The sequence below is a fragment of the Mauremys mutica genome, unplaced genomic scaffold (assembly GCF_020497125.1).
Source record: "Mauremys mutica isolate MM-2020 ecotype Southern unplaced genomic scaffold, ASM2049712v1 Super-Scaffold_100267, whole genome shotgun sequence".
Taxonomy (NCBI): Eukaryota; Metazoa; Chordata; order Testudines; family Geoemydidae; genus Mauremys; species Mauremys mutica.
In genome coordinates this window covers 97,775-108,973 of record NW_025423298.1, presented here as the reverse complement: position 1 = coordinate 108,973, position 11,199 = coordinate 97,775, and the positions used below count along the sequence as shown (strand labels likewise).

At 53.3% G+C, this 11,199-nt stretch overlaps 2 non-coding genes across 2 annotated transcripts; both read left to right on the top strand.

Moving 5' to 3' along the window:
- Positions 1 to 2,578: 2,578 nt before the first annotated feature.
- Positions 2,579 to 2,650, top strand: TRNAQ-UUG. The gene has a single exon. It is a non-coding gene; the product is annotated as a tRNA-Gln (tRNA).
- Positions 2,651 to 3,446: 796 nt separating this feature from the next.
- TRNAI-UAU lies at positions 3,447 to 3,540 on the top strand. The gene is made up of 2 exons: positions 3,447 to 3,484; positions 3,505 to 3,540. It is a non-coding gene; the product is annotated as a tRNA-Ile (tRNA).
- The last annotated feature ends 7,659 nt before the right edge of the window (positions 3,541 to 11,199 follow it).

Below are 11,199 nucleotides of genomic sequence, written 5' to 3'. Positions count from 1 at the left end.
TAGGATGATTAGGGGGCGAATCCGGGGCTGGAAGGGGGGTAAGGTCGGCCTGTAAGGAGTGACCAGGTGGGGCAGACCCAGGGGGAGGCTGTGGGCTGCTGGTTGGTTGTTGGGATCCAAGCTCTAGATCAAAGCTGCACAGTGACCTGACCCCAGGGTTATAGGGCCGACACAGTGACCCCCTTACTGGCCTCGGTGACCCCCAAACCCTTGTTACTAAGGGCATTGAGGAGTCTCTGTCCCTTAATAACTTCTGGGAGCTCCCCAGCAGGCTGCGGGCGTCAGCCGCCTCCTGCCTCACAGGTTAGACTCCTGGCGCTGTGCCAGCCGCCCCCTCGCTTGCAGGCCCAGTGTAAGAAGCAGGAGGCCTGGTGCTGGCAGAAGAGGGTTTTGATTAATCGACCTCTGTGTTATGGGCACAGGACACTTCCACTCAGTAGCACTGCTGGGGGGGGGAGCAGGGGAGCAGCTAAGGGCGTCGGGTTCCTCCGGTGGGGGTGTGGAGCAGCCGTTCGTTCTCCTGTTCACACTCCTCTGCGGTGTGAAAATCGGGGAGGGGAGGCAGAAGCCCCACTTCCCTCCCGACATGACGCCCAGTGGGGGAAGCCAGGACAACAGGGTGGGCGGCAAGTGGTGGCCAGACTCTCACTGCCAGGGTCTAGTCTAGCTCAGGGTCCAGCTCAACCTCCTCCCCGCGCCACTGGCCCCCAGTCCCCTTCCACCACCAGGTCAACCCGGGCACTAGGGCAGGAACAGGGTGAGGCAGCAAGTCAAGCTGATCAAGGCAGGGAAAAGCGAGTCTTGTCTTCATGGGCCGCTCCCAATGACGTCCTTTTTGTGTGCAACTGCTGCAAAAACCTCCCGGGCAGAGAAGCAACAGGCCAAAACACTTCCATGCAGCTGCCAAAGTAGCTCAGTTGGGAGAGCATTAGACTGAAGATTTAAAGGTTCCTGGATCAATCGCAGGCTTTGGCAGGTTCCTTTATCCCTCTTTGTACAGTGGTGGCTTGTTTTCTGCCCCTAGTTGGCTGGCCTGACCTTTAACAATCAGGGACAGGAGCTTACTTCCCTACATGAGTTATTGGTGGACCCAATATGGCAGGAAGAGAGTGAGGCAGGGTGGCCCTCAGGAATGGTGCCAGAGGGCTGCTGGGCAGTGACAGGCAGGAACAGGGGATGGAAAACTCCTCTGTGCAGCTGAGCAAGGGCAGTGCCCTGGAACTGGCATCTGTGAATGTGGCCATGTGGAAGGTGGAAGGGATTTGGGGGCCCAGGAGGAGATGCTTGATGTTCAGTGCCTTTGAGCTGCTGGACTTGGACATGGTGGGTGTTCAGGAAATGCACGTTAACAACTCTAGGGTAGCTTGATGGGCAGAGGGTGATTGGTGGAAGGGCCCATTTCTCTGGTCCTCCTGGCAAGTGAAGAATGATGGGGTTGGAGTCTTGTTCTTCACATTCATGGTGCGAGTACAGAAAGCGCTGGAGCTCCCACCAGGGAGAGCATTACTGGTGGACTTTGTGTTCTGCAGCACTGGTTATGGCTATATGAGTGTGTATAGTTCCCAGTTAAGGCATGAAAGGAAAGTTCTATGAAGGAACTGACTCCCTTCCTCTGGACCGCACGGTGTTTGGTGTTGGGGGGGATTTCAATTGTTGCAGCTGGCCTGAGGACTGCTGGTGCTGTTTTCCCGACCGTCAGAGGAAACTCTTCTATGATGAGCACTACCTGGTGCAGGTCTGTAGTGAGGTTGGCTTAGAGAACGTGTTTCTCCACAGTGGAACCAGTGGAGGGCGGGCGGTAGCCTCCTATTCCTCTGACCCGAGCTCACACCAGCCGCAGAGGGGATACACCTTTCTGCGGGGACAGGCCAGGAGTCGCATTGACCAGATTTACGTGAAGGAGAGCACGTCGACAGCCCAGTGCAAGGTGGAGCCAATGGACTGTTCAGATCACGCAGCTCTCACCGTGTGCTCAATGTGGGCAATTCCCTGACCCAGGGCAGAGGATATTGGAAGCTGAACATCCAAAGCTTGCAAGATAAAGGAGCAGGGGGGCGAGGCCTGGAGGTGTTGGCAGAATGGGAAAGCATCAGAGGGTTCTGTGGTTACCAGGGGGATTGGTGGGAGTCGGTGAGGGAGGAGTTGGCGGCTTTGTTCCAGCAGTCATGGAAACACCACAACATTAAAGAAACCAACAGTGCAAAGTCCTGCAGTGTCACCTGTGGGATTTCCACAAGAGCATCCAGGCAGGGGAGCCAGTCAGCGTGTGACTGTACGATCAGATCAAGCGACAGCTGCCCGAGTTCCAGGAGATGAGGCTGCAGTTGGCTGATATGAGCGGGAGCATCGAGTGAAGGGAGGACCAGACTCCCCTGACATTTTTGCAGCCTGCAGGGAATGGAGACAAAGCAGGGGGATGCAGGGACTCAGGGCAGGACCCACGGATCCGGTAGTGCAGGACCACAGTCACTGGAGGAGGAGAGAGAGTCCCGCGAGAGGAAGCTGATGGTGGGAAGCAATAAGTGCAGAGTGCAAACCAGCCAAGAGTCACAGGGGTCTAGAAAATGAAACAGCAGCAGGTCCCATGGTGTAATGGGCAGCACTCAGGACTTTGAATCCTGGAATCTGAGTTCAAATCTCAGTGGGACCTCGTGGTGACATGTTGCTTTGCTACAAAGCCCTGGAGCTCAATGTGTTTGGCTACCTTCTTTCAGGGTCAACTAGAGTGAGGTTTTTCTCTCCTGCTGGGTGACTGATGGCCACTGGAGATAGGTCTCTGGTCTGGCTGGTACAATGGGCGGCTATTGGTTGGTGGTCCCAGAACTTAACGGTCTGGCTAGAGATTCCTGTGGGGTGACAGGATGGTTGTTTCTCGCTGCTTCACCTGATGCCCACAACTTTGGTCCCTGCAGCTGCCACACTCTTCCTCTTGCCCACATGGCATTTAAAGGAAGGAGGGCCAGGGCCAGGCTTCATAGTCAGGGCTAGGCAGGAGGGAGGCAGAGTCCCAGGCGGGAGCCCAACACACCTCTCCTCCTCTGGGCACCTGGGGTGTTGTTCCCCCCTGTTCAGGCCCCCCTGGGGCCCTGCACTTCACACAGCTCTCCCTGATTTCAGCTGTTAGTGAGGGAGCCTCACTGCTAGCGCAGACTGGGCAGTTTGTTGCATGAGAGACACTGTCCCAAAGCAGGACTAATGCTTAGAGCTGGTTCTCAGTGATTTCAGCTCTGTTGGTCTGCAGGAAGACTCTCCATTGAGTCTTAACCAGCTCTGCTATTACACAGGGAAGAACAAAAGGGTCAAATGGGGCCTGGAAGCCTTAAGAAGAATCCACCCCACCGAGTACAACACTTGTCGCTACCTGCTCTCAGTTCCACTGAGAATGTTTTGGGGTCACCCGTCGCCTGTATCAACCTAGGAGTCTCAGAGAATCCTAATTAACAGGTGCTCCAGTGGCGCAATTGGTTAGCACACAGTACTTATAGGGCAGTGCTGAGAGGAGCTATGCTGAGGTTATGAGTTCAAACCTCAGCTGGAGCACTGGTTTTCATTAACCAAGTGGCATCACCCCCTTATTTGGCCCTGTGGAATGTAGAATTCCAGCCCTGGGGACACTGAGAAGGGGAGGACACAAAAATGCCCCCTTCACTTATTACCTCCTCTCCAGAGCACAGCTCAGAATCTACAATCCTTTCTCCCTCCCAGACCCTGTGCCAGGATCCCTCAAGCAGAGCCTGGAGTCCTGCCCCTGGCGTCTGTACTATTGACAAACACTAAGTGACAGGGACAAAACACTCAAATCCCGCCTGGTGCGGGGAGCCAGGTTTGCGCTTCAAATTCTGTCGTTCGTACATTTCCAGGTCTGGGAATGTCCCACAACAGCATTTAATGGGAAGCTGCCTGCAGAACAGTTACATTGCACAGAGCTCCTGTGGAGGAGGGGTGGGAATTAGTAACATTTTGAGGATTGTTTGGAAAATGAGCCTTTGCTGACAAGGTTTGTCTCTGTTCATATTTCACCTTCAGGTGTTATGTTGAGGGATCTTTAGTATATTTTTGTGAGGTTAATAACTATCTCCTCAACTTTATTTACTCAGCTTAAAAACTGGTCACTTGATTTTTGCATCTCCCTGTGAAAATACAACTGACGTGTGGCTTTCTACAGGGGGTCATGATGTTAAAGTTAAGGAATTCAGTCTCTGTACTTCTGGGGGGGTGGGTTGCTTTTTTACAGCTGCCTCAGGGCCAGGCACACTGGGCTGTTAGCTGCACCCACTGTCCTTGCCAGGGGCCCCTGCTGAACCCTGGGCGGCTGCACTGCAGTGCTGGGGTGACTGCAGGTGGAGAAGCTGCTGTGGAGCAATGTAGAGCAGGTGCAGGAAGGAGACGAGTTCACTATTCTCATTCTGAACTGCACAGTTTTCCAAATTTGGGACTAGATTCATAGATTCATAGACTTAAGGTCAGAAGGGACCATTATGATCATCTAGTCTGACCTCCTGCCCAATGCAGGCCACAGAATCTCACTCACCCACTCCTGTAACAAACCCCTAACCTATGTCTGAATTACTGAAGTCCTCAAATTGTGGCTTAAAGACCTCAAGGTGCAGGGAATCCTCCAGCAAGTGACCCGAGCCCCATGCCGCAGAGGAAGTCGAATGTCCGAGAACAATTCTAGGGGAAGGTGAACGCAGAGCAATGACACTGGAGATGCCCAGACCTCCAATAGGGGCAATGTGGAAATTAATAATGGGAAGATCATTTGTGAAATTAGTCGTCACTGACAAGATTTGTCTCTGTTCCTATTTCACGCTATGGTGTTAGTTAGAGGAATCAGTACAGATTTTTACTATATTAATTAAACACTTAATTTTATTTAATCAAGCCAAAAACTTAGTATCACTTATTTTTTCTCTGTCCTAGCAAGAATGAATTGAATTTTGTGACTTTCTGGAAAGTGCAGCGAGATTAAATGTGGGAAATTCAGTCTCTGTGTTTGTGAGCTGATGTTTTCCTCTCACAGGTCAGTGCCTGCATTGAAATACCAAGAGGGATCTAAGGGCTGGTGTACACTGGGCACTGAACTGACAGAGCGACGTCTCTCAGGGTGTGAAAAACCTGCACCCCAAACCCATAGAGTTAAGGTGACCTAAGCCCTGGTTAGATAGTGCTAAAGAAAAGGAAGAATTGTTCTGTCCATGTAGCTATTACAGGGATGAGAAAACCCCTCCAGTCACTGTCTACTCCAAAGTGCTATAGCAGTGCCACAGCAGCATTTTAAGTGTAGATGGAGTGAAACTTGATCTGGCTCCAGTTTGCACTGTGGATGCCCAGGGACTAAGACTACAGCAACAATAACAGCACAATACTTGCATAGTTGTCAGGATTTGAACCTGTGCAGGGAAACCCCAATGGATTTCTAAACTGTCACCTTAAGCGCTTGGCCACAACTACTCAATATACAGGTGCTCTATTACATGATGATTCTGTTCTCACTGAATTGTCATTTGAAATTGCTCAGGCCAGCTTCCCCAGCACACTCATGGCTGCATTAGCGTAAGTGTGTCCTTGGCTGAACAGTGAGAATTCCTGCCCATTTCCCTTCCGGTTGGAGCAGGATTAGAGTGTGTTTGTGTGAACGACATTGCTGTAGATTGTTGTTCATTCCCCACTCTGACAATTCAGACAGTCCCTTTCCTATTCAAATCTCCAGCACATCGTTCCAATAGCAGGGGGCAGGATTTCTCTGGGGCACTGGGGGCTGGTGCGTGAATTCAGCATTGCATTCCACCCTTGATGTTTCATGGACTAACAACAGCAGAAGAAAGAAAGAGCCACGCCAGTATCTCCCTGGCAGGGATGCAGGTGCCACGTCTCCTCTGTCTGACCATCGCCATTGCAGGAGAGAAGGGTTCACTGGAATCGAATGCCCTGGCTCAGACCAGAGACACAGGAAGATTTTGCTGTTCATGGATCTGTGCAAAGGAAATTTTGTCTTTGTGTGAAACTGAGGTCGGAAATGAAACGTCCACATGGTGGCCCAATGCTCTAGGGAATGTGGGTGAAGGACTCGGGCTGAGAAATGATTTAACAGGGGTTTGTATCAATTCATTGTCCTGATTAAAATCTATGGCTAAAAGGCAGCCATGTTGTTAGTAGTTGTACCTGTGTAGGGACACCCCAGTGGGTGTCAAGTCCATTGCCTTCACCAGGGGCAGTGGATTATTTTATCAAGGTACAAATTTCTTGGTCAAGGCCTAGGCTCCAGAGAAAACAATACACTGCTGATAAGAAAAAGTGCATAAAAAGATTTTGCAGCCACCATGGGCATAACTATGATGTGTCGTGTTTCACTCTTTATACCTGGCGCCACCTCCTTTCCCTTTAGCCTTGTAGTTGACCAAGGGCAAAGCTGAACATCTCTTCAGATAGCAGCTACACAGGGGTTTGATGTTGCTGCTTTCAGTCCTCTGGCTCTGCCGGGATAAGAAACAATTCAGGCTGTCACTGAACTAAAGGAGGAAGATCAGTTTTTGACAGGGAGAGGGACGCCTCCTCTTAAAGGTGTTTGTCTGGCTGGCAGTCCTGGTTCCCAGGTCTCGCCCGTGGGGCTCCAGCAGTTTTGGGACCGGGTCACCCCCTTGGCCCCACCTGCTGCCCCCAGGCGCTCCCCCCCAGGGGCCCCGGCAGTGCAGCGGAGCTGAGCAGCGTCTGCCTGCTCGCTCCAGTGGCTGCCGGCCCCTCCCCATGACAGGGCAGGGTGGGTCGGTGCCTCCACATGCTGCCCCTGCCTTTTCACCCCTGTGGCCAATGGGACGCTGTGGGGGTGATGCAGCCCACCCTGCCTTGGAGCCCCAGGTAAGCGCCACACTCCTGACCCCCTTCCTGAGCCTGCACCCCCACCTCCTCCTCACATACTCCCTCCCACCCCTAAACTCTCTCCCAGAGCCTGCACCCCCTCCCTCCACACTCCCCAGCCCCCAAACTCCCTCCCAGAGCCTGCACCCCCTCCCTCCACACCCCAAGTCCCCAAACCCCCTCCCAGAGCCTGCACCCCTCCCCCTTCCCACACACCCCCTCCTGCCTACCCCCAATCTTCCTCCCACAGCCCTCAACCCCACCCTTACTCCTGTTCCCCCTTCCTCCTGCCCCAGCCCAGAGCCTGCACCAGCACCCAAACTCCATCCCAGAGCCTGCAGCCCAGAACCCCTCCCCAACCCAAACTCCCTCCCAGAGCCCAACCTCTCACCCCTTCTGCACCCAAACTCCCTCCCAGAGCCTGCACCCCAATCCCCAGCCGCAGCCCAGGGCCTGCACCCTAGACCTCCTCCCCCCACCCAAACTCCCTCCGAGAGCCTTAGGCAGGTGAGGGGCGGAGTTTTGGGGGGCGGGTTCTGGGCGGTATGAGTGACATTATTGGCCCACTGGGAGGACTGGAGGACTGGCCCTGGCCCTAAGGTAAATTGTGGTTGAGACCCTGCTTTAAGGGATTGGAGCAACGCTGGAGAGACTGACGGGCAGGGAGCTGGGGAGCTGTGTGTGCCCCAAGGAGAGTTGTTGTTGTGCTCCGGTGACACAGAGCGGGGGTGGGGAGTTTGTAAACTGTGGTGTTTGTATAGAGATAAAGTTTACTAACCCCCAGGTTAAAAACTGTCCCTGCTCTGGGCTATACAGGATACTCTCTGTTGTGAGGGTAGCTCAGTGGGTGAATGTTTCCCTGCAGGGTAATGGGTTCCTAGTTCCAATCCAAGTGATTCCCTTTAAAAACCTTTTCGAATGAAAATCAATTTCCAGAGCCATCTCCAGTATGTTCAGGAGTTCTCTGAATGGGGGCAGGGGGCTTGAAATGAATTTAAACACTCAGCATTTTCCTGTGCAAATGAATAAAGACCTAGCAGAGCTGTCCAGCAGCTGAAATCAGTTCCAGTCCTCGGCATCTCTAGGAGGGACACTCGGTAGCTGAGGCATGTGGGACACCTCTGTGGTGAGGACAGGTGAAAAAATGCTGGATTCAATGAAAGCTGAGCCCATAGGAGGGGAAGGTGAACAGCAGCACCACACAGGGTCATAACACTCAGACACGGGGCTCCACTGTCACTGCCCCTGTGTTTTCCATCATTTCTATCCTAAGGAACACACCCTCCCCCCCTTGTCACACACAACCTTCTCCCCTTGAGCCCCATCCCATCCCTCCCCCTCTCCCGCACACACGCCATGGGACACAGCCTCTCGGTGACTCACCCAGATGGGGGATTGTCTCTGCATCTCCCCAACAGGGGAGCAGAGAGCTGAAAGGGCCACAGGAGGCCAATGGAGCTAGGCAGGGATAGAAAAGACTTCCCCTCCCTTCAGTCCCGTTAATCTCACCCATGAGACATTCCAGCACCGGGTGGGCTCAAAGCACCAACCTTCCCCTCAGCAACGGAAGGGGGAACCAGCTCTATCACATGGAAGGAGGCTCCCCACCTCTGCTGCTGCCATCCTGCAGCCTTTAATATGGATTTGTTTTAGCTAATGCAACCCCCACCCCCTCCGCTAATCCATCCATGAAACATGGAGACAAGCTCCTGAAAGCAGGGTCCAGGGGTGCAATGAGTTAGTGTCCAGTACTTACAGAGCAGTGCTGAGAGGAGTCATGCTGAGGTTGTGAGTTCAAACTTCATCTACAGCACTAGTTTCCTTTAAGCAAATAGCTTCTGCCAATCATTTTGCCCTGCAGAAAATACAATTGCAGCTCAGAAGACACCGAGGTCCCCTTGCTTTACAGAGAGCAGGGCAGATTCCACAGATCTCCCAGGCTCTGCTCTCCACCAGCCGCCTGTGTCAGGAGGGGTCGAGCAGAGCCCAGAGCACTGCCCCCGACTCCCCCTCAGTCTTTGCTCCCCAAACCACCTGTGGGCTCACCCTCTTCGCTGTGAGACTCAAACCCTGCCTGGCTTTCTGTATGTTGGGGGTTTTTTGTTGTCTGTCATGTTGATTTGCATGTGGGTCCTGTATGATTTTTGTGGATGCCATATAGTTTTGTGTGTGGGTGTATGACTTTTGCATGCAGATTGTTTTTTGCTATGTATTCTGGTATGTGGTTTTTGTGCTTTCCTGTTGTGGGCTTTTGCTGTATTTTTTTGGTGTGGATTTGTTCTATGTTTTGTGTGGCTTTCCCTTGTGTGTCTATGGCTCTGTGTGCTGGGTGGGTTTGGTTTTTGTTTATGTCTGTGTGGGCCTGTGCAGTCTGTGATGGTCTCTTTCTCTCTGTTTGTCTCTCTGTTTGTATCTTCATGTGTAAATTCACTGGAACATTTCAAACTCTCCACAGCTTTGCCAATTTTCACCAGGAATTTTACTCATTAACAAATTCTCACTTGTTCCCTACCAGTTGGTGACCATCGCCCCAGGGGCCTGTCAGTCTCCAGGTCCTGATTTCCCATTGGCCCTTCCCCCTTCTATTGGGACTGGGAACTAGCCAACCAAAAAACCCCACTCAGTTTTAGTAAAGGGCCAACAGTCCCCTTACACAAGCTGGGCCTGTGAGGGAGGGAGAGCTCAGTGGTTTGAGTATTGGCCTGCTAAACCCAGGTGTGTGAGCTCAGTCCTTGAGAGGGCCATGTAGGGATCTAGGATAACAATCTGTCTGTGGATTGGCCCTGCTTTGAGTAGGGGGTTGGACTAGATACCTCCTGAGGTCCCTTCCAACCCTGGTATTCTATGACAGGGTCACCAATGTTCAGAGGAAACTAGCACAGGCTGGGCCCATGGTGTAATGGTTGGCATGCTGAAATCTGAGTTCAAATCTCAGTGGGACCTTGTGGTAAATCCCTGGAGATCCAAGTGCTTTCCTATCTCCAGCTGTATGAAAATGAGTTGTTTACCTTGTGCTGAGTGACTCATACCCCCTGGAGCCAGGTCTTTGGTTGGAATGGGGTCTAGAAGTGGCTATGGTTTGACTGGGTGTTTGGGATTTTTGATGCCCACACGTTTGGCCCTTGTGCTTTCTACCACACTTTTTCTCTTGCCCACATGGCGCTTGAAGAAAGGGGTGTCAGGGTCAGGTTTCATAGTCAGGAAAAGGCAGGAGGGAGGAAGAGTCCCAGGCTGGAGCCCAGCACCTCTCCTCCTCTGGGCACCTAGGACAGAGGCGGCTGGTGCTGACAGCTCCAAGGGACGGCTTAAAAGCCACAGAGCAACCAAGGGCAGGGCAAGAGGAGGGGAGAACCATGCCTATGCGTGGCCAGCAGACAGCCACAGAGACACCCAGCCAGGCTGCTCCCTGCTCCCTGGCATGCCGAACACCCACTGAAAACCACCCACAGCCAGCTGCTGCTGCTTTGTGGCCAACATCAGAAGATGGTAGGAAAGCAGGGCCAGCCCCCCTGGTGGGGCCTCTGACCGTTCCCACTCACGGTGCTGACTTTGGCAGTGGGGCAGGAGATTTTACCCCAAGAGGCTTTTCCCCAGCTGGCGAGAAGCAGAGAAACACCCAGGCTCCCAAGGTGCTATTTAGCAAGTACCGTCCAGCACAGGGACAGGCGCACATTTGGAAGAGGGAAACTGCTCCACATTTTCTTTGGCAAGTCAGGAAGGGCAAAGGTGAGACTGGAAGCACCTGGGGCTCATGCCCCAGCCTTTGTGACACCCAACCCCCAACTCCTTCCCGGGGCTCTAGCTGAAGCCAGAGGATTGGCCTGAGCGGCCAAAAAGAGGTTCCAGCCCTGAAGGGAGCAGGACTTGCAGCACAAAGGTAAAACTACACCAACACAACCATGAAGAGACTTGAACCCTCAATCGCCTGATCCAAAGTCAGACAACTTATCCATTAGGCCATGTGGTCCCAGGAACAAAACCTTTCCAAGTACTTATTTGGAAAAGGTAGACACTGTGTTTCTCTGGTCCTCTACTGAGGGGGGCCGAGACTCTCTGGGCACAAGAAGTCGAGTTCCCAGCGAGATGCGAGACAATTCTCTGGAGCCAGGTACAGGACTTTGGCAGGGAGGCTCAGGCATGAGGGATTGGGGTGCAGCGGACAGACCAGCTGTCTAGGTGGGGAGATTTAGTCTCACTGAGGAGGAGGAGGGGGGGGTGAGGAGAAGCCGCAGCCCCCGGCCAGTGCAGGTGGCCCCGCAGCTCCCAGCCGCCGCGGGCGGGCGGACGCCAGAGCCCCCAGCTGCCATCGGGACCCCGCGGCCCCCGGCCGCCCCGGGCAGG